Consider the following 24,342-nt stretch of genomic DNA (forward strand, 5'->3'; position numbering starts at 1 on the left):
GAAAATTAAATAAGACATTCAAAAAATATCAGAGCTTGAGGGTACTATACAAACCTACAGTCCCATAAGGCCATTAATTAAATAGCATTAAAATTGAACAAAGGCAATCCTACTTTTCACAAGAAGATCTTGCATTAAAATTATCTGTAACTTCAAAATAATGACTTGTCAATTCAAAATTATTAACGACTTGTTTAAAATCAGTGACAGAGAAAAATTGGCTTCCTCCAAAAGATAACAGGTTCTAGAACAGAATTCTATCATACAGAGATTTACAAAAACCAAGACTGAAGATGAGCATCAGATTAACTCACACATAAGACTCAACCTTTCCAAGCACTTTTGTAATCAAAATACAGTTGATTCTCATTATTTGCAGTAGTTGCATTCCATAAAATAGCTGTGAAAACTGAAACATTGCTCCTAGGGAAAACTAAGGGTTAATTTCTTGCAAGCCTCTGGTTACATTTATTATCAACTGACCAATATGTAACCTTTATTTATATGTGTTTCTGTTTAAAAACTCCTTATTTAATATATAGTTAATTCATTAACATTAAACTTAAGGTCAACAGCACTGTAACTCATGCCTAAACGAAGTATACTCAACACAAATATTTTCTCTATAAGGCATATCACGTATTTCTTGCACTTAAAAATACTAATAGCACTTGTGCACTATGCATGGGAGCCATTTTAAATAGCAGCAGCATCAAAAAAAGTGAAAAAAAAATGTAGGACTAATTAGATCACAGAAGGGATCATTAGGGAAATCCAAATCAAAACTAGAATGAGATGTCACCTCACACTTGTCAGAATGGGTAAATGCCTTAACCATGTTCACTTGGGAACATAAACATATGGGTTATTTTCTACTTTACAAAGAGAATTGAAATGTAAAGTTTTCTTTATAAGAATTTTTGTTACCTATTTTGTAATAAAGACTACATATTTATTAGTCTAATATAAAACCAGTCTTAATTATTAGTTCTGCTTTAGAGATGTATCATGTAGCAAAGGATTTTTTGTATTAAATCAAGAGTCCTGGGTGTTATATCCAACCAATGAATTACTAAACTCCACATCTGAAACTAATGATGTACTATATGTTGGCTAATTGAATTTAAATTTAAAAAAAGAAATAAATCAAGAGTCCTGTGATAAGTACAAAATTTTTTTAAATTTAAAAATTAAAAGGGGTGCCTGGGTGGCTCAGTAGGTTAAGCATCTGACTCTTGATATCAGCTCAGGTCATGATCTCAGGGTCCTGGGATTGTGCCCCACGTTGGGCTCTGCGCTCAGCAGGGAGTCTGCTTCTCTCCCTCTCCCTCTGCCCCTCCCCTGTTCACACACTCTTGCTTTCTCTCTCTTTTGCCCTCTAAAATAAATAAAATCTTAAAAAAACTTAAAGTTAAAAAGGTTAAGCCCTGAAAACTAAATGGAAAATGAAATCAACAAACAATGCAGAGGCAATGATCAAAGAGAGGAACAATTCACAGTGATTACAACCAAGTAATTGATTGTCCATCCCTAATGAGCAACAATATAACCAAAGAAAAGAAAACAGCAAAAAATACAAATGCAAAAACAACAAAAATCTTAAAACTGTTCTTAATAATGTATTTAATAATATGTTTCTAATAATCATACTGTTGGAGGCCATGTTGCCATTTTATAAGGAAACTCTTGTGTGTGTTGTTTTGTAGAATAAGACAAAGGGCACTAGAATTTGAAAGATTTGAGATTTTCATATGGGACAAAGATTGATGAAGTTAAAGCAAAATCTTCTAGATCTCAACTTAAATAGGAATTATCAGTTAGCTATCCTATATTATTATGACAGAGGAGATAAATACAGTGAAACATGTTAAAAGGCACCATGGGAACTCATTAAGAAAATTCAGGAATTCAGAAACTCTAAAGGGAAAACGACATGACCTGATTTCCTCAATAAATAAATGAAGCAAAATGGAGGAACAGACTTATGAGACTTAAAATCAATAAATTCTAACATATAGATACTGTTTGGAACAAGAATTTTAAAATGGACTTTAAAAAGTTATGATACATTCAGGGATTATTTTTAAAATGTACTGTTTAATAACTGTCACCTGTTTCACCCATTGCCCACCCACCTCCCCTCGGGTAACCATTAGTTTGGTCTCCATAGTTAATAGTCTGTTCCTGGGTCTTTTTTTTTTTCCCTTCTTCATTTGTTTTGTTTCTTAAAGTCTGCATATGAGTGACATCAAATGGTACTTGTCTTTCTCTGACTTATTTCACTTAGCATTACACACTCTAGCTCCATCCATGTTGCTGCAAATGGTAAGATTTCATTCTTTCCATGGCTGAACAATATCCCATTGTGTGTGTGTGTGTATAAAAATTTATATATACACAGATTTTCTTTATCCATTCATCTACTGATGGGCATTTGGCTGCTTCCACAGTTTATGTACTGTAAATAATGCTGCAATAAACATAGGGGTGCATATATCCCTTTGAATTAGCGTTTTTTGTATTTTTTGTGTGAATACCCAGTAATGCAATTACTGGACCATAGGGTACTTCTATTTTTAATTATTTGAAAAACCTTCATAACATTTCACACAGTGGCTGCACCAGTTCGCATTCCCACAAATGGTGCAAGAGTGTTCCTTTTTCTCCACATCCTGGCTAACACTTCTAATGTTTTCGATTTTACACATTCTGACAAGTGTGAGGTGATATTCTAGTTTTGATTTGGATTTCCCTAATGATCAGTGATGGTGAACATCTTTTCATGTGTCTGTGTGCCATCTGTATGTCTTCTTTGGAAAAACGTCTATCCATGTCTTCTGCACATTTTAATTGGATTATTCATTTCTTAGGTGTTGAATTTTATAAGTTCGTTATGTATTGTGGGTACTAACCCTTTATCAGATATGTAACTTGCAAATATCTTCTCCTATTCCACAGGTTGACTTTTAGTTTTGTTGATTTTTTTCCTTCACTATGCAGAAGCTTTTTATTTTGATGATGTCCCAATAGTTTATTTTTGCTTGTTTCCCTTGCCTCAAGAGACATATCTAGAAAGAAGTTGCTATAGCCAATATCAAAGAAGTTAATGCCTGTGTTCCCTTCTAGGATTTTTATAGTTTCAGGTCTCACATTTAGGTCTTTAATCCATTTACAATTTATTTTTGTGTATGGTGTAAGAAAGTGGTCCAATTTCATTCTTTTGCATGTTGCTATCCAGTTTTCTGAAAAACACTTGTTGAAGAGACTTGTCTTTTTCCCATTGGATATTCCTTTCTCCCTTGTCAAAGATTAATTGACCATATAATTGTGGGTTCATTTCTGGGTTTTCTATTCTATTCTATTCTATTCTACTCTATTCTATTCTATTCTATTTTTATGCCAGTACCATACCGTTTTGATCACTAAAGCTTTGTAAAATAATTTGACCACAATTGTGATGCCTCCAGCTGTACTTTTCTTCTACAAGATTGCTTTGGCTATTCAGGGTCTTTTGTGGTTCCATACAAATTGTAGGATTATTTGCTCTAGGTCTGAGAAAAATGATGTTGCTACTTTGACAAGGATTGCAGGAAATGTGTAGATTGCTTTGGGTACTATAGATATTTTACCAATATTTGTTCTTTCAGTCCCTGAGCATTAAATGTCCTCCCATTCCTTTGTGTCATCTTCAATTTCTTAATGGTGTTTTGTAGTTTTCAGAGTACAGGACTTTCACCTCTTTGGTTAGGTTTACTGCAAGGTAGCTTACTGTTTTCAATGCAATTGTAAATAGGACTTATTCCTTCATTTCTCTTTCTGCTATTTCATTACTGGTGTATAGAAATGGAGTAATGTCTGTACATTGATTTTGTATACTGCAACTTTACTGAATTCTTTTATCAGTTCTAGCAGCTTTTTGGTGGGGTGTTTTAATTTATCTATATATAGCACCCTGCAAATAGTGAAAGTCTGACTTCTTACTTGCTGATTTGGATGCCTTTTATTTCTTTTTGTTGTCTGATTGCTGTGGCTAGCACTTCCAGTAATATATTAAATAACAGTGGTGAGAGTGGACATTGCTGTTGTGTTCCTGACCCTAGGTGAAATGCTCTCAGTATTTTCCCCATTGAGGATATTAGCTGTGGGTTTTTAGCATATGGCCTTTATTATGTTGAGGTATGTTCCCTCTAAACCTACTTTGTTTAGTCTTTTTAACATAAATGGATGTTGTAGTTTGTCGAATGATTTTTCTGTTATCTATTGAGAGGATCATATGGTTCTTATTCTTTCTTTATTAATGCAGTGTATCACATTGATTGATTTGTGAATACTGAACCACCCTTGCTATCTAGGAATAAATCCCACTTGACTGTGGTGAATAGTTTTTTCAATGTATGCTTAGATTTGATAGCTAGTACTTTGTTGAGGACTTTTGCATCTATGTTCATCAGAGATATTGGCCTGCAGTTGTCTTTTTTGTGGTATATGTATCTCGTTTTTGTATCAGAGTAATGCTGGCCTGATAGAATAATTTGGAAGTTTTTCCTTCCATTTCTATTTTTGGAATTGTTTAAGAAGAATAAGTATTAATTCTTCTTTAAGTGTTTGGTAGAATTCTCCCATGAAGCCATCTGGTCCTGGACTTTGTTGGGAGATTCTTGATTACTGATTCAATTTCTTTGCTGGTGATTGGTCTGTTCAAATTTTCTTTTTCTTCCTGTTTCAGTTTTAACAGTGGATATGTTTCTAGGAATTTATCCATCTCTTCTAGGTTGTCCAATTATTTAGCATATAGTTTTTCATACTATTCTAATTATTTGTATTTCTCTGCTGTTGGTTGATATTTCTCCACTTTCATTTATGGTTTTATTTATTTGGGTCCTTTTCTTTTTTGATAAGTCTGGCTAGAGATTTATCAATTTTATTGATGTTTTCAAAGAATCGGCTCCTGGTTTCATTGATCTGTTCTACTGTTTTCTTAGTTTCTATATCATTTGTTTCTGCTCTATTCTTTTATTATTTCCTTCCTTCTACAGGCCTTAGGCTTCCTTTGTTGCTTTTCTTCTAGTTCCTTTAAGTGTAAGATTAGGTTGAGATTGTTCCTGTTTCTTGAGGTAGGCCTGTATTGCTACATACTTCCCTCTTAAGACTGCTTTTGATGCATCCCAAACATTTTGGTAGTTGTGTTTTAATTTTCATTTGTTTCAATATCTTTTTTTATTTTTTATTTCCTGCCTGACCCATTCATTGTTTGGTACCATGTTACTTAACCTCCATGTACTTGTGTACTTCCCAAATTATTTCTTGTGGTTGACCAAGTTTCATAGCACTGTGGTCAGAAAAGTTGCATGGTATGACTTCAATCTTGTATTTGTTGAGGCCATTTTTTGTGACATAATATATAACCTATTCTGGAGAATGTTCCATGTACACTTGAAAAGAAATGTGTATTCTGCTGTTTTAGGATGGAAAGTCCTGAATATATCTGTTCAATCAATCTGGTCCAGTGTGTCATTCAAAGCCATTGTTTCCTTGCTGATTTTCTGTTTGGATGATCTGTCCATTGATATAAGTGGGGTGTTAAAGTCCCATACTATTTGTTATTGTAGTACTATTGATTAGTTCCTTAGTGTTTCTTATTAATCGTTCTATGTATTTGGGTGCTCCCATCTTGGGTGCATAAATATTTACAACTCCTCTATCTTCTTGCTGGATTGTCCCCTTTATTATTATACAGTGCCATTATTGTGCCTTGTGGCAGTCTCTGCTTTAAAATCTAGTTTGTCCAATATAACTATTGCTATTCCAGCTTTCTTTTGACACCCATTTGCATGACAAACATTTCTCCATCCCCTCACTTTCAATCTGCAAGTGTCTTTAAGTCTATAATGAGTCTCTTGTAAGTAGCATAAAGATGGGTCTGGCTTATTTTTTTTTAAGATTTTTATTTATTTATTTATTTCAGAGACAGAGAGCACAAGCAGGGAGGAGCGGCAGAGGGAGAAGCAGGCTCCCCGCTGAGCAGGGAGTCCAATGCAGGGCTCGATCCCAGGACCCTGGGTTCATGACCTGATCTGAAGGCAGACACTTAACCGACTGAGCCATCCAGGCACCCCAGTCTGGTTTCTTTTATACAATCTGACACCGTAAATCTTTTGATTGGAGCACTGAGTCCATATAACAAAGTAATTATTAATAGATATGTATGTATTGCAATTTTATTCCTTGTTTTGTGTTTTTTTCTGGAAATTTTTTCTGTTCCTTTCTTGTATTTCTCTCAAGTTTCACTGATTTTCTTTAGTGATATATTTGGATTTCTTTCCCTTTATCCTTAGCATATGTATTAATGGTTTTTGATAGATGGTTACCACTAACTTTTTATGTAACCTCTTCTGCAAATAGCAGTCTCTTTTAAGTTCATGGTCGTTCAAGTATCAACCCATTCTTTCTTCCTCTCCTCCTCATGTTTTAGGTATATGTTATTACATTTGTCCTTTTTGTGTGTGAGTTCTTTGACTGTCTTTTTACAGAAATAGTCATTTTTACTGCTTTTGTGCTTCCTGCCTTAATACTGTCACTTTTGGTCTCTCCTTTCCATTCAAAGAGTCCCCTTTAATATTTCTTGCAGAGCTGGGATAGCTAGCCTTGCTAGATTGAGTATTCTCTGTTGCAGATTTTTCCCATTCAGCACTTTGAATGTATCATGCCACTCTCTTCTGGCTTACCAAGTTTCTCTTTGAGAAATCTCCAGCTAGCCTTACGGGTTTTCCCTTGTAAGTTTAGGACTTCTTTTGTCTTGCTGCTTTTAAGAAGTTTTACCAGTACATTTTTCAAATTTAATTAAAATATGTCTTGGTGTGGGCCTGCTTTTGTTGATTGTGATGGGAGTTCTGTGTGCCTCCTGGATCTGGATACTTGTTTCCTTTCCCAGAATAGAGACGTTTTCAGCTATTAGCTCTTCAAAAATTTCTGCCCCCACTTCCCTTTTTCTGGGACTCCTAGAATACAAATGTTACTACATTTGGTGGAGTCACTAAGTTCCCTAAGTTTATTTTTGTTTTGTGTAATTCCTTTTTTCAGCCTCACTGCTTTCCATTATGTTGTTTTCTGGGTCACTAATTAATTCCTCTGCATCTTCCAGCCTGCTGTTCATTGCATTAATATGTTCCTAATCTGGTTTATTACATTCTTCATCTCTGATTCTTTTTTTATCTTTTATCATTGTGGTAATAGTCTCTGTGATGTTTTCCATTCTTTTCTCATGTCCAGTGTGTATACTTACGATCACTGCTTTAAATTCTCCATCAGGCATGTTATTTCTATCTGTTTCACTAAGATCTCTGGCCGTAAGATTTCATTCTTTCATTTGGGATAAATTCTCCATTTTGGCATTTTGTCTACGTCTCTGCTTTCTTCCCTGTGTTAGAAAAGTCAGTTACGTACTGCTGCTGCAAGTAACGGCTTTATGAAGAGGTCATGTAGTACTCAGAGCCTGGTACTTCAAGGAGTGTCTCAATTGTGTGTTGTATGCGTTCTGCTGTTATGTTCTAGCTGCTCTATCCTTCAGGCCAGTCATCTGCAGAGGCTCTCCTTGCCTTCTATAGGCAGTGTTTGGTCCCTGGCCTGAATGTGATGAGTTTTAACTAGGTGTGATCTAGTCTGGTTATGAAATGAGACTTGTCACCACCTCCACCAGAATTGAGGCCTACAGAACTGTTTGGGACACAGGGTGTGGGCAGGGGTTTGTGCTGGTCTTAGGAGGGGATGGGCCCACCCTGCTAGGACTGAGGCAAGCATGACTGAGAAGGGCAGGCCCACAAGAGCACAGGGGGCTGTGGCTGGCGTATGCAAGTTAGGCAGCCCCATGCCAGAGCTGCAAGGCTTAAGGCAGGTTGGTCTTTGTTTATGCCAAGGGGTCAGGGAGGGAAATGGTGTCAGCCAGCTCCTTTGTTCTGGGAGAGGAGTCTCCATGACTGGTGAATAATATCCCCAGTGTGTGCCTCAGGCACTCCTCAGATCACTGTTTCCGAGCTGTCTACCCTGGGCTGTTTGCCTTTCTTCTCTCCAGGAGCAGTGTAATACTCTCATGGCTCTATCCCAACCAAGCCCGCTGACCTTTAAAACTCCAGGTTTTAAGCCCCACTGATTGCATGAACTCACAAAATCCAGTGCCTCTCATTTTCCAAGCCAGTGGCTATGGAGAAACATTCTCCTTGTGCATTCCCCTATGTGCTCCTCCCTCTTTTGCCCTCTCCACAACCTTAGCTCCCTCCCCACTGCAGCAGCCAGGATCTGTTTATCCCCTAAACCACATCCCTGTACTTCCTACCTTCTTGGAGTGGCCTCTTCTCTCCCTTTAGTTGTGAAGTTTCTTCTGCCAGTCTTCAGGTCAATTTCTGGGGTATTTAGGATGATTTGATAGTTACTTAGTTGTATTCATGCGAAGAGAGGAACCTAGGTTCCTCCAACTCTGCTGCCATCTTCCTGTTCTCTCCCTCTTCTATCACTACTTTTTTGCCATTTAATTACCATGTGTCTTGGTTTGGACCTCCTCTGGTTGATTTTGTTGGGGGATCTCTGTGCCTCCTGGATCTGAGTATCTGTTTCCTTCCCCAAATTAGGGAAGTATTCAGCTCTTATTTCTTCAAATAAATCTTCTGCCTCCTTTTCTCACTCTTCTTCTGAGATCTCTATAATGCAGATGAAGTGTTTGATGAAGTCACTGAGTTCCCTAAGACTGTTCTCAATTTGAATAATTTTCTTCTCCTTTGCTGAGCTTAGTTACTTCCCATTACTCTGTCTGCCAGGTAGTTAATTTGTTCCTCTGCTTCCTCTAGCCTATTTTTTCCATTAAGTGCCTTTTTAATTTCATTTATTGTGTTCTTCATCTCTGATTGGTTCCTTTGTATCTCTTTGTGAAGTGTCTGATATTCTCCACACTCTTCTCAAGTCCATTGAGTATCTTTATGATCATTACTTTAAATTCTCTATCAGCCATATTATTTATATTTGTTTTGCTTAGGTCTCTTGCTGTGGTTTGTCTTGTTCTTTCATTTGGGATATATTTCTCTGTCTTCTAATTTTGTTTGTGTGTCTGTTTCTGTATGTTAGTAAAGTTAGCTATGTCTCTTGCTTTTGAAGGTAATGGCCTTAAGAAAAAGAGATCCTGTAGTGCCCTGCTGTGCAGTGTCCCCTGTTCCCCAGGGCCTAGCATTTCAGAGACTGTGTCCTATGTGTGTTGCATGTGCTCTGCTGTTGAGTCTTGGCCTCTTTTTCCTTCAGTCCAGTTGTCTGCAGAGGTTCTCTTTGCTTATTGTGAGCAGTGTTTGGTCCCCAGCAGATTGTGGCACATTTTAACATGGTATGTGGTGGTCTGTTTGTGAAACGAGACCTGCCCCCAGCACCCCTGGAACTGAGGTCCTACAAAACACACAGGTTGGGAGATGTGGTATTAGGAAGGTTTGCTCCTATCTTCTGAGGGAGGGGTTTGCAGCACCAGGACTAAGTGTAGCAAGACTGGGAGATGAGGATCCACAGAAGCATGCTGGGTGAGGGATGGGCAGGGCTTGGTATAAGATGTTAAGTAAGGAGTGTGTGTGGTGCTCTGGTCACAGCAAGTGTCCACTGTTCATACCTGGGGGCAGGGGAGGGAATTAGTGCCTGCCATCTCCTTTGTTCCTGGAGGGGTCTCACCATGATCCTTGTCTCTTCGGGCCATGCTCTGAGGTGAGTAAATAACTACCTCCCATATACCCCTGGTGTTTTCCAAACTGCTCCTTCCAGGCTGTATCTCCAGAGTTTGTCCTGCCAGTTGTCGTATCATTTTCTGGGTTACTTAAGCTGATGTGAGTGTTATCTAGTTCTATCTGTGGGAGGAGGTGAGCTCAGAGTCCTCCCACTATGTCATCTTCCCAACCAACCTCATATTCAGGGATATTTTAACATTGGCCAGATATTTGGTATTAGGGAATTTTTATGTATGATAATTTTTTAAAGAGTTCCAGTTTTTTAAGAGATATATGCTAATATTTTTACAGATGAAATATGTCTGGGATCTGTTTCAAAATATTCCAGGGGTGGGGTAAAGATGAAACAAGATTTGCCAGGACTTGATTATTGTTGAAGCTTGGGGATAGGCATATATTACATGTTACATTACATATTATATTATATTATGCTATATTACATTATTTTATTTCACATTGTTATCTTACTTTTGTAAATGTTTGAAATTTTCCATAATAAAAAATTTTTAAAAACTCCTATGAAACTTAGGATATATCCCATTATTATCTGTCAACAGCATTTTTCAGTTGAAATGAGGGCAGTTTACTAATACTGATAAAAGGCAAGAACAGAAGAAAGAATTCTAGAATTCCAACTTTAATATTCTACTGCACTCAAGTACAAAAATTGTTTGTTTATATCTCTTGTTTACTCTGTACTCTCTATCCTTTCATTTAACAAACAATTTCTTAAAAAAGATTTTATTTATTTATTTGAGAGAGAGAGAAAGCATGTGCAGGGGGAGGGGCAGAGGGAGAAGCAGACTCCCTGCTGAGCAGGGAGCATGATCCCAAGACCCTGAGATCATGACCTGAGGAAGTCAGATGCTTAACTGACTGAGACACCCAGGTGCCCCTCAACAAACATTTTCAAGTGCCTAATGTACAATTTAGGTGCTGGGTTACTAAAATGATTAAGATAAAATCCATGTCCTCAAAGAATCACAGTCTAGTAAAGAAGACAAATATATACTACCAAAAGAGCCCACTGTGATGAATGTTATTATACAGGCAGGTACAGAGTGCAATAGGGTCCACCACCCGAGACCAGGCCTTTACTGCCTGGATGGTAAAATAATGGAGAGAGGAGAGACTTCAGAGTGAGACCTAGTTTCAAATTTGAGCTATATTACTTACTAGTGGTGTGGCTTTGGGCAAGTGATTTGAATGGGTGTCAATTTTAAAACACTGTAATATTACTTATCTCACAGGAACAAGCAGAGAAGAGGGGCTCATACATATTAATTATAACCATCATCATCATCATTTCCATCATCACCAATCTCCTTAGCCAAAGGCCATCACTCCAGTCTCATCTAATTCCAACCAACTGTAATTACCACTGTCAAACTAAAATCATTCTTTTGTCAGTCAGATTACTACTCTGCTCAAGAAAATTGGCAACTTCTTGCCTAGAACACTATGTAGAACCATTTTGTACTTTCCATAATCTGTGGCTGGTGTCCATAATCTATATCCAATCTATACAGGTAGTCTTATTTCCCACTACTCCCCAACAATTATCCTTAGCTTCTTTTTTTAAATTTAAATTCAATTAGCCAACTTATAGTACATCATTACTTTCAGATGTAGTGTTCAATAATTTATCAGCTGCGTATAACACCCAGTGCTCATCACATCATGTGCCCTCCTTAATGCTCATCACCCAATTGCCCCATCCACCTACCCACCTCCACTCTAGCAACCCTCAGTTTGTTTCCTATAGTTAAGAGTCTCTCATGGTTTTTCTCCCTCTCTGATTTCTTCTCATTCCATTTTCCCTCCCTTCCCCAATGGTCCTCTGCCCTATTTCTCATATTCCACATTTGAGTGAAACCTTATGATAACTGTCATTCTCTGACTGACTTATTTCGATCAGCATAATACCCTCCAGTTCCACCCACATCAATGTAAATGATAAGTATTCAACCTTTCTGATGGCTGAGTAATATTCCATTGTATATATATGCCACATTTTCTTTATCCATTCCTGTGTCCGTGGACATCTCAGCTCTTTCCACATGTTGGCTATTGTGGACACTGCTGCTATAAACAGTGGGGTGCAGGTGCCCCTTCGTTTCACTACATTTGTATCTTTGAGGTAAATACCTAGTAGTGCAATTGCTGGGTCACAGGATAGCTATATTTTCAACTTCTTCAGGAACCTCCATACTGTTTTCCAGAGTGGCTGCACCAGCTTACATTCCCACCAACAGTGTAAAAGGGTTCCACTTTCTCTGCATCCTTACCAACATTTGTCGTTTCCTGACTTGTTAATTTTAGCCATTCTGACTGGTGTGAGGTGGTATGTCACTGGTTTTGATTCGTATTTCCCTGATGCCAAGGGATGTGGAGCATTTTTTATGTGTCTTTTGGCCATTTGGATGTCTTCTTTGGAGAAATGTCTATTCATAGCTTCTGCCCATTTCTTGCTTGGATTATTTGTTCTTTGGATGTTGAGTTTGATTAAGTTCGTTATAGATTTTGGATAATAGCCCTTTATCTGATACGTCATTTGCAAATATCTTCTCCCATCCTCCTAATTTTGACAATGCACAATTCTGAAGTTCAGTGATAATTTCCCAGTGCATAATTTACTACAGATAAGATATTGCCACCTTATTTCTCTTAAAACTACAAGGGAAATTATGAATAAATAATTACCTTATATCAAAATAATACTCTAGATTATATGACCAGAATCACTCTTTTACCCACATTGAACATCTTGAATGTGGAGACCACAGAAGGAATTTCAAAAATTGAGATGTAAAAGTCATTTAAAATCACACACAATGAAAACCTACTTCCTAGTTAAATTAATTTGAAAACTTCACCCTAAAGACATATTTTTTTTGATGGAGAGAATATAGGTGTGTGTGAAGTAGAGGAAGGAGAAAGGATAGGAGAACTGGGTAATTGCTACTAAACACAATAAATGAAGTAAAAGTAATAATTACAATTTGATTAGCAACTTAAAAATTGCAAAGTGTCTGGGGCACCTGGGTGGCTCAGTCATTAAGCGTCTGCCTTCAGCTCAGGTCACGATCCCGGAGTCCTGGGATCGAGCCCCGCATCCGGCTCCCTGCTCTGCGGGGAGCCTGCTTCTCCCTCTCCCACTCCCCCTGCTTCTGTTCCCTCTCTCGCTGTGTCTCTCTCTGTCAAATAAATAAAATCTTTAAAAAAAAATTTCAAAGCGTCCAAAAAAATTTCAAAGTGTTCATTTCTAGTAATACCACTGATGTGAGCATCTGGATACCTGTGTTTAATCCCAGTTCTGTTCTTAAACAACTACATAATCTCTGGGCCAAAATCTCCTTATTTATAAAATGAAAGACCTCAAGCAGATAATTTCTTAGGACCCTTAGAACTATACTGTCCAATATGGTAGCCACTACTCACATATGTTATTTAAATTTGTATTTCAATTAATTAAAATTAAATAAAATTGAGAATGCAGTTCCTTCATCCCCTAACCACAGTTCAAGGCCTCAAAAGATACATGTGACTCTAGTGGCTATCACACTGAACAGCACCAAAACAGAACACTTCATCATCGAAGAAAGTTTTATTGGATAGCACTGCTTTAGAGCTCTAACATTAGGTTTTTCTTATGAGAAAAAAAAATGGATAAAATCTCAAAAAGAGATTAAGATTTCAATGAGAAATATGCACTCCCATGTTTATTGCAGCATTATTCACAATTGCCAAGATTTGTAAACAACTCAAATGCCCATCAAAGAATGAAAATATGAAAAAGAATGTGGTACATATACACAATGGAATATTATTCAGCCCTGAGAAAGAATGATATCCTGCTATTTGTAATAATATGGATGGCCCTTGAGCACAGTATGATCAGTGAGATAAATCAGAGAACAACAAGTACTGTATGAAATCATTTACATGTGGAATCTAAAAAGTCAAACCTGTAAAGAACAGTAAAATGTACGTAGTAACCAAGGGACAGAGGTAGATAAGATTGATGGTGTTTAAGTGTACAAACTTGTATTGAGTAAAAAATAAGCAATAGAGATTGAAAGCACAGTACAATGAATATAGATGATATTGTACTATAATTATGTAGTATGATAAATATCATTACAATGGCAATCATATTACAATATATAAATACATCAAAGTAACACACTTTGCATCTTTAACTTACACAAATTTACATGTCAAGTTTATTGGACAAAAAATTAAATTATTTATGGTTTCTACTTTCAAACATACCCGTCTTAACTCTATATCTATCTATTTAGGGTTTATGCTGACCAGAAGACAGCAGAAGAAAGAGCTGGATGTTGTTCATGCCACTGCAGAGGAATATAATGGCATTACACTTTCAAGAAAGTAAAAGGAAAATTGAAAATGAGTGATTTTATCCTTACGTAGGGATGGTTCTGAACATGATTTAAATCTATAAATCAGAGAATAGTCTTATAAAATCATAAAAACAAACCTATTATATATATGTGTGTGTATATATATACACATATACTTTTTTTTTTTACATTTTTCCCATTCTTTAAACAAAGATTAGTCAAACACAATGCTAGGTACTAGGAATATAAACATAAAAAAAATTATGCTCCCACCTCCCCCAAGCCCCATCTCTGAGGAAATTCACCATCACTTTTCTAACCTTGTGTCTATTCACTACTCTACTTCAGGAACTCTGATGTAGCTAAACTCAACTGGTTGCTTGTCTCCATGCCATTACCCCCATTAATACCCTCTCTACTAAAATCCTGGCCATTCTTAAGAACTACTTGTTATGACACTCTTTATGTAGTCTTTCTTAACTTAATTATATTTGTTTTGTCACTCTATTTTGAACCCCACAGACTGCATTTTACTTGAAGACAATGACTAAATCTTAGCAGTGTTGTAGCCATTTTACCCCAGGCTTGTACCAAGGATACTTTTTAGTATAAATTAGTGAGAGTAGAACATCAGGTCAAAATAACCTATCTCTGAACAAATGTAAGATCCAAGGACTAAAATATGAAGTAATCATATCTTTATCCATTCTTTAGATTTTCACTGGGCCTACAAATCATCATCACATTTCTGATGTGTTAAAACTTAGAACAGGGGGTAAAGATGAGCACATTCAAGATAACCTCTCTGTTTATACATTATTATGTATTATCCCATGGATTTAAAATTAGAATAAGCCAGCTTTATGCATGAAACAGGTCTTTCATCTGAAATTTCTTACAATATGAAACACAAGGTTTATGAAATACTTATGTGGTGTAATTTATTAATGATCGCCAAAAATCTACTAATAAACCCAAAATCCATTAGATACTTTACGTTTGCTTATTTGACATGAAAACTGTCAAATCATGATTTGCTTATTTTTCCCTCAGCCCTCAACTGACATTTTTGTTAAAATCAAAGAGTTATCACCTGGGAAAAATACTGAAGCTTTCTCCTTGTACTATTAATATAAGGCTGCTTTTTATGATAGTTATCCACTATCAGCCAGCATTTTTCTAAAATAATATATATAAAATATGTGAACAGCAGTTTTATTAGTTCTAGTCTAACAATACTATGGGGACACATGATGATCAAGCATAATCCCAATGTGAAATAAGGGGGGGTGGGGTCACTGTTCAAAGACAGATATTTTTACCCAGTGACATCAAACTTGACCAATGTTAAGATTTTTTTAACTTAAAGAGAGGAGTTAAGATGGTGGAAGAGTAGGAGGACCAGACTTGTCTTATCCCTCGAACACAGCTACATAGTTATCAAATTATTCTGAACACCCAAAAAGTCAATAAGAGGTCTGAGACTGCAAATCTACCAATTGAAAAGCAACCACCTTTTGGAAGGTAGGAGGTGTGGAAGCTCACCTGGGGGAGACATAGCTGTGGACGCAGTGGTGGGAAGGAAGGCTGCCTGGGGCCTACCGCAAAGTATTAGAAGCAGCTGAGGGCAAAATCTGAAATTTAAGTTCACTACTGTGGGGGACGTTCCTGGATTAAGGGTGCTTAGGTGGCAGAGAGGGGAAGAATCCCAGGAGTGACAGGGTGGTCTAAGGTTCTCCTGGGTTGCAGGAAGAATGGGTGGCACCAAGGTGCTGAGCTGTTCCCATGCATAAGAGCCAGCAAGCCGGCAGAGAAGAGCAGGTCTTGGTACCAAGATTCTGCTATAAACTGCAAACTGCCAGTCAGTCATGGGACGGCTTTCCTGGGACAGGCTGGCAAGCGTGGCAAGACCCTCCCCTGGAGGAATAGTGTATGTCTGCAGCACCAACATCCTTGAAATTTGGAGTTTTGAACTTGGTCACACACCTGAGATAAAAAGGCTTGGACATGGGCAGGGTGAACACAGCATTCAGATGGAAACTGGAGAAACAAATACAGTAATTGACTGCTTTCTTGTGAGGGCTCATTGAAGAGTAGGGGGTGCGAACTTTTCAGCTCCAAGGCTAGAGAGTAGGGTGCCCATTTTCATCCCTCCAATCAGTGCTGAAAGGCTTTAGGGAGCCAAAGAGCTCCACCTACTGGAGGCCAGAGCCTCAAACACCAAGCCCCACACCCTTGCACCCTGGAGAAGCATTTCCACTGAAACAAGTTGGCCTGAGAATCAGTACACCAGGCCCCTCCCCCAGAAGACCAGCACAAACAACTAGTTCGCAAAAAGTTTACTGATCACAGAGTGCTGCAAAACTTAAACTCTAGAGGGAATAGGACTGAGATTCCATTTTACTTTTATTATTTCTTTTATTTTTATTATCTTTTCATTTATTTTCTTATATTTTCCAATTCCTTTTAAATTTGTTATTTTTTAAAATTTATATATATGTACACTTTTCATATCTATCTAGAGAGATACTATTTTTGGTCTACTTTTATTTTTATTTATTAATTTATCCTTATTTTGGAATGTAGATTCTTTTAACAAGCAGGCCAAAACACACCCAGGATCTACTTTTTTTTTTTTTTTTGGTTTTCTTATTTTGTGTTTTTGTTTTTCTTATTTTTTTTCTTTTTTTTGTTCCTTTGTTGTTTCTGTTTTTTGTTTTCTTGGGGGGGTTATTCTTTTTTTTTCTTTCTTCTTTTCTTTTCTAGAAAAAATGATGAGATGGAGGAATTCACCCCAAAAGAAAGAACACAAGGTAGAACTCATGGCCAGGAATTTATTCAATACAGACACAAATAAGATGTCTGAACTAGAAGTTAAAACAACAATTATAAGGATACTAGCTGGGCTTTTAAAAAAGCATAGAAGACACTAGAGAATCCCTTATTACAGAGATAAAAGAACTAAAATCTAATCAGGCCAAAATAAAAATGCTATAAGTGAGATGCAAACACAAATAGAGGCCATAGAAACAAAGCAGAAGAGTGAATCAGTGATGTAGAAGATAAAATTATAGAAAATAATGAAGCCAAAAAGAAGAGTGGAAGAAAAGTAATAGACCATGAATGTGTGCTTAAAGAACTCAGGGACTTAGTAAAACGTAGTAACATTAGTATCATAGGAGTTCCAGAAGATTAAGAGAGAGATAAAGGGGCAGGTTTATTCAAACAAATTAAGTTTGAAAATTTCCCTACTCTTGTGAAGTACACAGATATCAAAAACCAAGAAGAACAGAGAACTTCCAGTAAATTAAACAAAAGCCAGCCATTGCCAAGCATATCATAGTCAAAGTCACAAACAACACAGCAAGGAAAGAATTCTGAAAGCAGCAAGGGTAAAAATGGTTTTTAACCTAGAAGGAAAGACAGATCAGGTTCACAGCAGATCTGTCCACAGAGACTTGGCAGGCCATAGAGCAGTGGAAGAAAATATTCATCAAGCTGAATGGGAAAAATATGCAGCCAAGAATTCTTTATCGAACAAGGCTGTCATTCAAAACAGAAGGAGAGATAAAGAGTTCTCCATATAAAGAGAAACTGAAGGAGTTTGTGACCACTAAATCAGCCCTGCAAGAAATTTTAAGGGGGACTCTTTGGAAAGAAAAAAGACCAAAAGCAAAAAAGAATAAAAAGGACCAGAGAACATCACCAAAAACACCAACTCTACAGGTAACACAATAGCACTAAATTTATGTCTATCAGTAATTACTCTGAATGTAAATGGAGTAATTGTGCCAATCAAAAGACACAGGGTATTAGGTTGGATAAAAAACAGAACTCATCAATATCCTACTTACAAGAGACTCATCTTGGACCCACAGACACCTCCAGAATGAAACTGAGGGGATGGAGAACAATTTATCATGCTAATGAACAAAAGAAAAGCCAGAGTAGCAATACTGACATCAGACAAACTAGATTTTAAAACAAAAGAAAGCCAGAGTAGCAATACTGACATCAGACAAACTAGATTTTAAAACAAAGACTGTAACAAGAAATGAAGAAGGGCATTATATCATAATGAAGAGGTCTATCAATCAAGAAGATCTAACAACTGTAAATATTTATGCCCCTAACTTGGGAGCACCCAAATATATAAATCACTTACAAACAAAGAAACTCATTGACGATAATACAATAATAGTAGGGGACTTTAACACCCCATTTACAGCAAAGGACAGATCCTCTAAGCAGAAAATCAACAAGGAAACAATGACTTTGAATGACACACTGGACCAGATAGACTTAAAGGATATATTCAGAACATTTCATCCTAAAGCAGAAGAGTACACATTCTTTTTGAATGCACAGGAAATATTCTCCAGAATAGATCACATACTGGGTCACAAATCATGTTTCAACCAGTACGAAAAGATCAAGATCATACCATGTATATTTTCAGACCACAACACTATGAAACTGGAAGTCAACCACAAGAAAAAAATTAGAAACACTTTAAATACATGGGGGTTAAAAAACATCCCACTAAAAAAGAAACGGGTTAACCAAGAAATTAAAGAAAAATTAAAAAAAAAAATATTTGGAAGCAAAAGAAAATGAAATCATGACATCCCAAAACCTTTGGGATGCAACAAAAACAGTCCTAGGAGGGAAGTATATTACAGTACAGGCTTACCTCAAGAAGCAAGAAAAGTCTCAGATACACAACCTAAACTTACACCTAAAGGAGCTAGAAAAGGAACAGCAAATAAAGCCTAAAGCCAGAGGAAGAAGGGAAATAATAAAGATTAGAGAAGAAATAAATGATATAGAAACAAAAAAAATAATAAAACAGATTTAAAAAACTAAGAGCTGCTTCTTTGAAAGAATTAAAATTGATAAACCCCTAGCCAGATGTATCAAAAAGAAAAGAGAAAGGACCAAAATAGATAAAATCATGAATGACAGAGGAAAGATCACAACCAACACCACAAAATACAAACAATTTGGGGTGCCTGGGTGGCTCAGTCGTTAAGTGTCTGCCTTTGGCTCAGGTCCTGATCCCAGGGTCTTGGGATCGAGCCCCGCATCGGGCTCCCTGCTTGGTGGGAAGCCTGCTTCTCCCTCTCCCACTCCCCCTGCTTGTGTTCCCTCTCCCTCAAATAAATAAATAAACTCTTTAAAAAAAATTTTTTTAAAAACAAAATAGAAACAATTTTAAGAGAATACTATGAAAAATTATATGCCAACAAACTGGGAAACTTGGAAGAAATGGACAAACTCCTAGAAACTTACAAACTATCAAAACTGAACAGGAAGAAATAGAAAATTTGAACAGACCCATAACAGCAACAAATTGAATCAGTAATCAAAACTTTCCCAACAAACACAAGTCCTGGGCTGGATGCCTTTTCAAGGAAGTCTATCAGACATTTAAAGAAGAGTTAATACCTATTCTTCCCAAACTGTTCCAAAAAATAGAAATGGAAGGAAAACTTCCAAACTCATTCTACAAAGCCAGCATTACCTTGATTCCAAAACCAAAGGCCCCACTAAAAAGGAGAATTATAGGCCAATATCCCTGATGAACATGCAAAAATTCTCAATAAAATACTAGGAAATTGAATTCAACAGTACATTAAAAGAATTATTCACCACAACCAAGTGTGATTTATTCCTAAGATGCAGGGGTGGTACAATATTCCTAAAAAAATCAATGTGATATACCACATTAATAAAAGAAAGGTCCATATGATCTTGTCAATTGATATAGAAAAAGCATTTGACAAAATACAACTTCCTTTCCTGATAAAAACCCTCAACAAAGTAGGAATAGATGGAACATACGTCAACATATAAAGGCCATATACAAAAGACCCACAACTAATATCATCCTCAATGGGGAAAAACTGACAGCCTTTCCCCTACACTCAGGAACAAGACAAGGATGTCCACTCTCACCACTACTATTTAACACAGTACAGCAAGTCTTAGCCTCAGTAATCACACAACAAAAATAAATAAAAGGCATCCAAATTGACAAGGAAGAAGTCAAACATTCAGAATTTGCACAGGATATGATACTATGTAGAAAACCTGAAGGAATTCATCGAAAAACTGCTAGAACTCATACATGAATTCAGCAAAGTCACAGGATATAAAACAGATGTGCAAAAATCTGTTGCATTTCTATACACCAATAATAAAGCAGCAGAAAAAGAAATCAAGGAATCGATCCCATTTGTAACTGTACCAAAAACAGTAAAATAACTAGGAATAAATCTAACTAAAGAAGTAAATGATCTATACTCTCAAAACTATAAAACAATTATGAAAGAAATTGAAGAAGACACAAAGAAATGGAGAAGCATCCCATGCTCATGGATTGGAAGAACAAACATTGTTAAAATGTCTGTAATACTCAAAAGTAATCTATACATTTAATGCAGTACCCATCAAAATACCACCAGCACTTTTCACAGAGCTAGAACAAACAATCCTCCAATATGTATGGAACCACAAAAGATCCCAAACTGCCAAAGCAATCTTGAAAAACAGAACTGGAGGCACCATGATTCCAGATTTCAAGCTATACTATATTATTCCAGATTTCAAGCTGTAGTCATCAAGGCAGTATGGTACTGGCACAAAAACAGACTCATAGATCAATAGAATAGAACAGAGAACCCAGAAATGGACCCACAACTCTACGGTCAACTACTCTATGACAAAGCAAAAAAGAATATCCAATGGAAAAAACACAGTTTCTTCACCAATCGTGCTCTGAAAACTGGACAGCCACATACAGAAGAATGAAACTGGATCACTTTCTTATACCATACAGAAAAATAAACTCAAAATGGATGAAAGACCTAAATGAGACAGGAATCCATCAAAATCCTAGATGAGAACACAGGCAGAAACCTCTTTGACCGCGGCTGTAGCAACTTCTTACTAGACATGTCACCAGAGGCAAGGGAAACAAAAGCAAAAATAAACTACTGGGACTTCATCAAGATAAAGAACTTCTGCACAGCAAAGAAAACAATCAACAGAACTAAAAGGCAACTTACAGAGTGGGAGAAGATATCTGCAAAGCACATTATCTGATAAAGGGTTAGTATCCAAAATCTACCAAGAACTTATCAAATTCAACACCCCAAAAAACCCAAATAACCCAGTTAAGAAATGGGCAGAAAACATGAATAGACACTTTTCCAAAAACAACATCCAGATGACTAACAGAAACATGAAAAGATGCTGAACATCACTCATCATCAGGGAAATACAAATTAAAACCACAATGAGATACTATCTCACAACTGTCAGGATGGCTACAATTAACAACACAAGAATTAACAGGTCTTGGCGATGATATGGAAAAAGAGGAACCCTCTTGCACTGTTGGTGGGAAATGTAAACTGGTGCAACCACTCTGAAGATTTTAAATCTCAAAATTTTAAAAACAGAACTACCTTACAATCTAGCAATTGCACAACTAGGTCGTCACCCAAAAAATACAAAAATACAGATTCAATGGGATACATGCACCTTAATGTTTATAGCAGCATTATCAACAATAGCCAAACTACGGAGAGAGAGCCCAAATGTCCATCAACTGATGAGTGGATAAAGAAAATGTGGTGTATGTATATTACTTAGCCATCAAAAAAGAATGAAATCTTGCCATTTGCAATGACCTGGGTGGAGCTAGAATGTATTATGCTAAGTAAAGTAAGTCAGTCAGAGAAAGACAAATACCACATGATCTCACTCAATATGGAATTTAAGGAAGAAAACAGATGAACATATGGGAAGGGGGGAAATAAAAAAAGGAGAGAGGAAAACAAACCATAAGAGACTCTTCCTGATATAGAACAAACTGAGGGTTGATAGAGGAAGGTTGGTGGGGAATGGGCTAGATGTGTGATGGGTATTAAGGAGGGCACTTGTTATGATGAACACTGGGTGTTGTATGTAAGTGATGAATCACTGAATTCCACTCCATGAACGAATAAACAAATATTGCACTGTAAAAAAAAAAAAAAAAAGACATTTTTAAAGATTGATTCATTGATTTTAGAACGAGAAAGAGAGAAAGCACGCACATGCAGGGTGAGGGGCAGAGGAGAGGGAGAAGGGGAAAAGCAGACTTCCCACTGAGCACAGAGCCAATCATGGGGCTCGATCTCAGGACACTGAGATCATGAACTGACCCAAAATCTAGAGTAGGACATTTAACTGACTGAGCCACCCACGTGCTCCAAGAATTTTTTTACTTTAAAAATATACAAGGTTTTATGGATTCAATGTCTGTATTGCCCCCAAATTCATACATTGAAGCCTTAACCCTCTAATGTGATGGCATTATAATGTAGGGCCTTTGACAGGTAATTAGGTCTAGAAGAAGTCACTAGGGTGGAGCCCCTACAAGGGGATTAGTATCCTTGTAATAAGAGGAAGAGACATAAGAGCTCTCTCTTTCTCCTAAGCATGCACAAAAACTTATCGCGTGAGCACACAACTTGACGGTGGCAGACTGCAAGCCAGGAAGAGAGCTCTCATCAAGAATCAAATCTGCTGGCATCTTGATTTTGGATATCCCAATCTCCAGAACTGTGAGAAATTAATGTCTGTTGTTTAAGCTACTCAGTCTGTGATATTTTTTTATAGTAGCCATATCTAAGACACATGGTATGACTCCAATGTAAGGAGATTAAATTTCCTGTGGCTTTTAGAAACATGTGTCTTTCACAAACCATGCTTATTATATAGTACAGTATGATCTTAACTATCTAGATCTTTTGGGTATCTAGGGGAGTTCTAAAATCTGGGGAGGGGGGGAAAAGAAACAAGACCTCATATTTCAGAATCTCTTGTGGCCAAAAAGCTGTCCCTGAACATCCAGCAACCAACAACAAGGGAGAAGAACTAAAGAGCTGAGTATTATAGGCAAGGATGTTCCAACTGGCTAGTTGTGTTTTAAAAGTCTAGATTTATCATACAAAAACCAAGTGGGAGAAGTAACAAGAAATACACAGGATAAGAATAAAAGTAGAAAGAAAGACCGTAGCAGAGGCACATGCTATAGCTAAGAAAAAAAACAGCAATGAAGTTACAAATAGATGATGGAATAGCTCACCAATTCAATGGGCTCACCAAGTGCTACACCTGAACATAATGTCCCTCAAAACATAAGGGATCACTGAAGACAGGTTTTCTTTGTTTAAGGAACACTTACTATGTAGTAGGTGCTTTACACACATTGAGCCTTTTAATCCTCAGAGCAATCTAACATAGTAGGTATCATTTAGGATTCTTTTGGTTAAAGTTTTGGGATCCCCAACTCAAGTAGGCTTCAACAATGATAAAACATTATTCTCCCACGTAAGAGGAAGTCCAGAAGTAAGCAGAACTTTCAGATTGAGTGATTTCAGTAACTTACGAAAAACCCATCTTTTTGCTCTGTTGCCTACCATTAAAAATGCCATTTATTAAATTTTATTTATCTATTTGACAGAGAGAGAGAAAGAGAGAGCACACGCACAAGCAGGCGGAGCGGCAGGGAGAGGGAGAAGAGGCTTCCTGCTGAGCAGCGAGCCCGAAATTGGGTTGGATCCCAGGACCCTGGGATCATGACCCAAACCGAAGGTAGATGCTTAACTGACTGTGCCACCCAGGTGCCCCTAAAAATGGCGCAGTTAAGCATCCAACTCTTGGTTTCAGCTTGGGTTGTAATCTCAGGGTCATGAGATCAAGCCCCATATCAGGCTCCAAGGTCAGCATGGAATCTGCTTGAGATTCTCTCTCCCTCTCTGTCTGACCCTCCCCCTGAGCTCTCTCTCTCTCTCTCAAATAAGTAAATCTTAAGAAAAAGGCCATTTTAGGGGTGCCTGGGTAGCTCAGTTGGTTAAGCATCTGACTCTTGGTTTCAGCTCAGGTCATAATCTCATGGGTGGCGAGATCGAGGCCCATATGGAACCCCATGCTCAATGGGGAGTCTGCTTAAAGATTCTCTCTCTCTGCCCCTCCCCCTGCTCATTCTCTCTAAAATAATCTTTTTAAAATTTTTTAAAAATTAAAAAAAATAAAAATGCCATTTTTTTATCCAAGTATAATTAACATACAGTTTTAAATTAGTTTCAGGTACAAAATATAATGATTCAAAAATTCTATATATTACTCAGTGCTCATCATGATAAGTGTACTCTTAATCTCCTTCACCTATTTCA

The 24,342-nt window shown here is 37.1% G+C and overlaps 1 protein-coding gene across 3 annotated transcripts in view; it reads right to left on the minus strand.

Annotated features, from left to right (window-relative positions):
- The window catches only part of APOOL (apolipoprotein O like), a 130,920-nt gene that overhangs the window by 86,778 nt on the left and 19,800 nt on the right, over positions 1-24,342 (minus strand). The window lies entirely within an intron of this gene.

Source organism: Neomonachus schauinslandi, chromosome X (assembly GCF_002201575.2).
Source record: "Neomonachus schauinslandi chromosome X, ASM220157v2, whole genome shotgun sequence".
In the NCBI taxonomy this organism is placed as follows: Eukaryota; Metazoa; Chordata; class Mammalia; order Carnivora; family Phocidae; genus Neomonachus; species Neomonachus schauinslandi.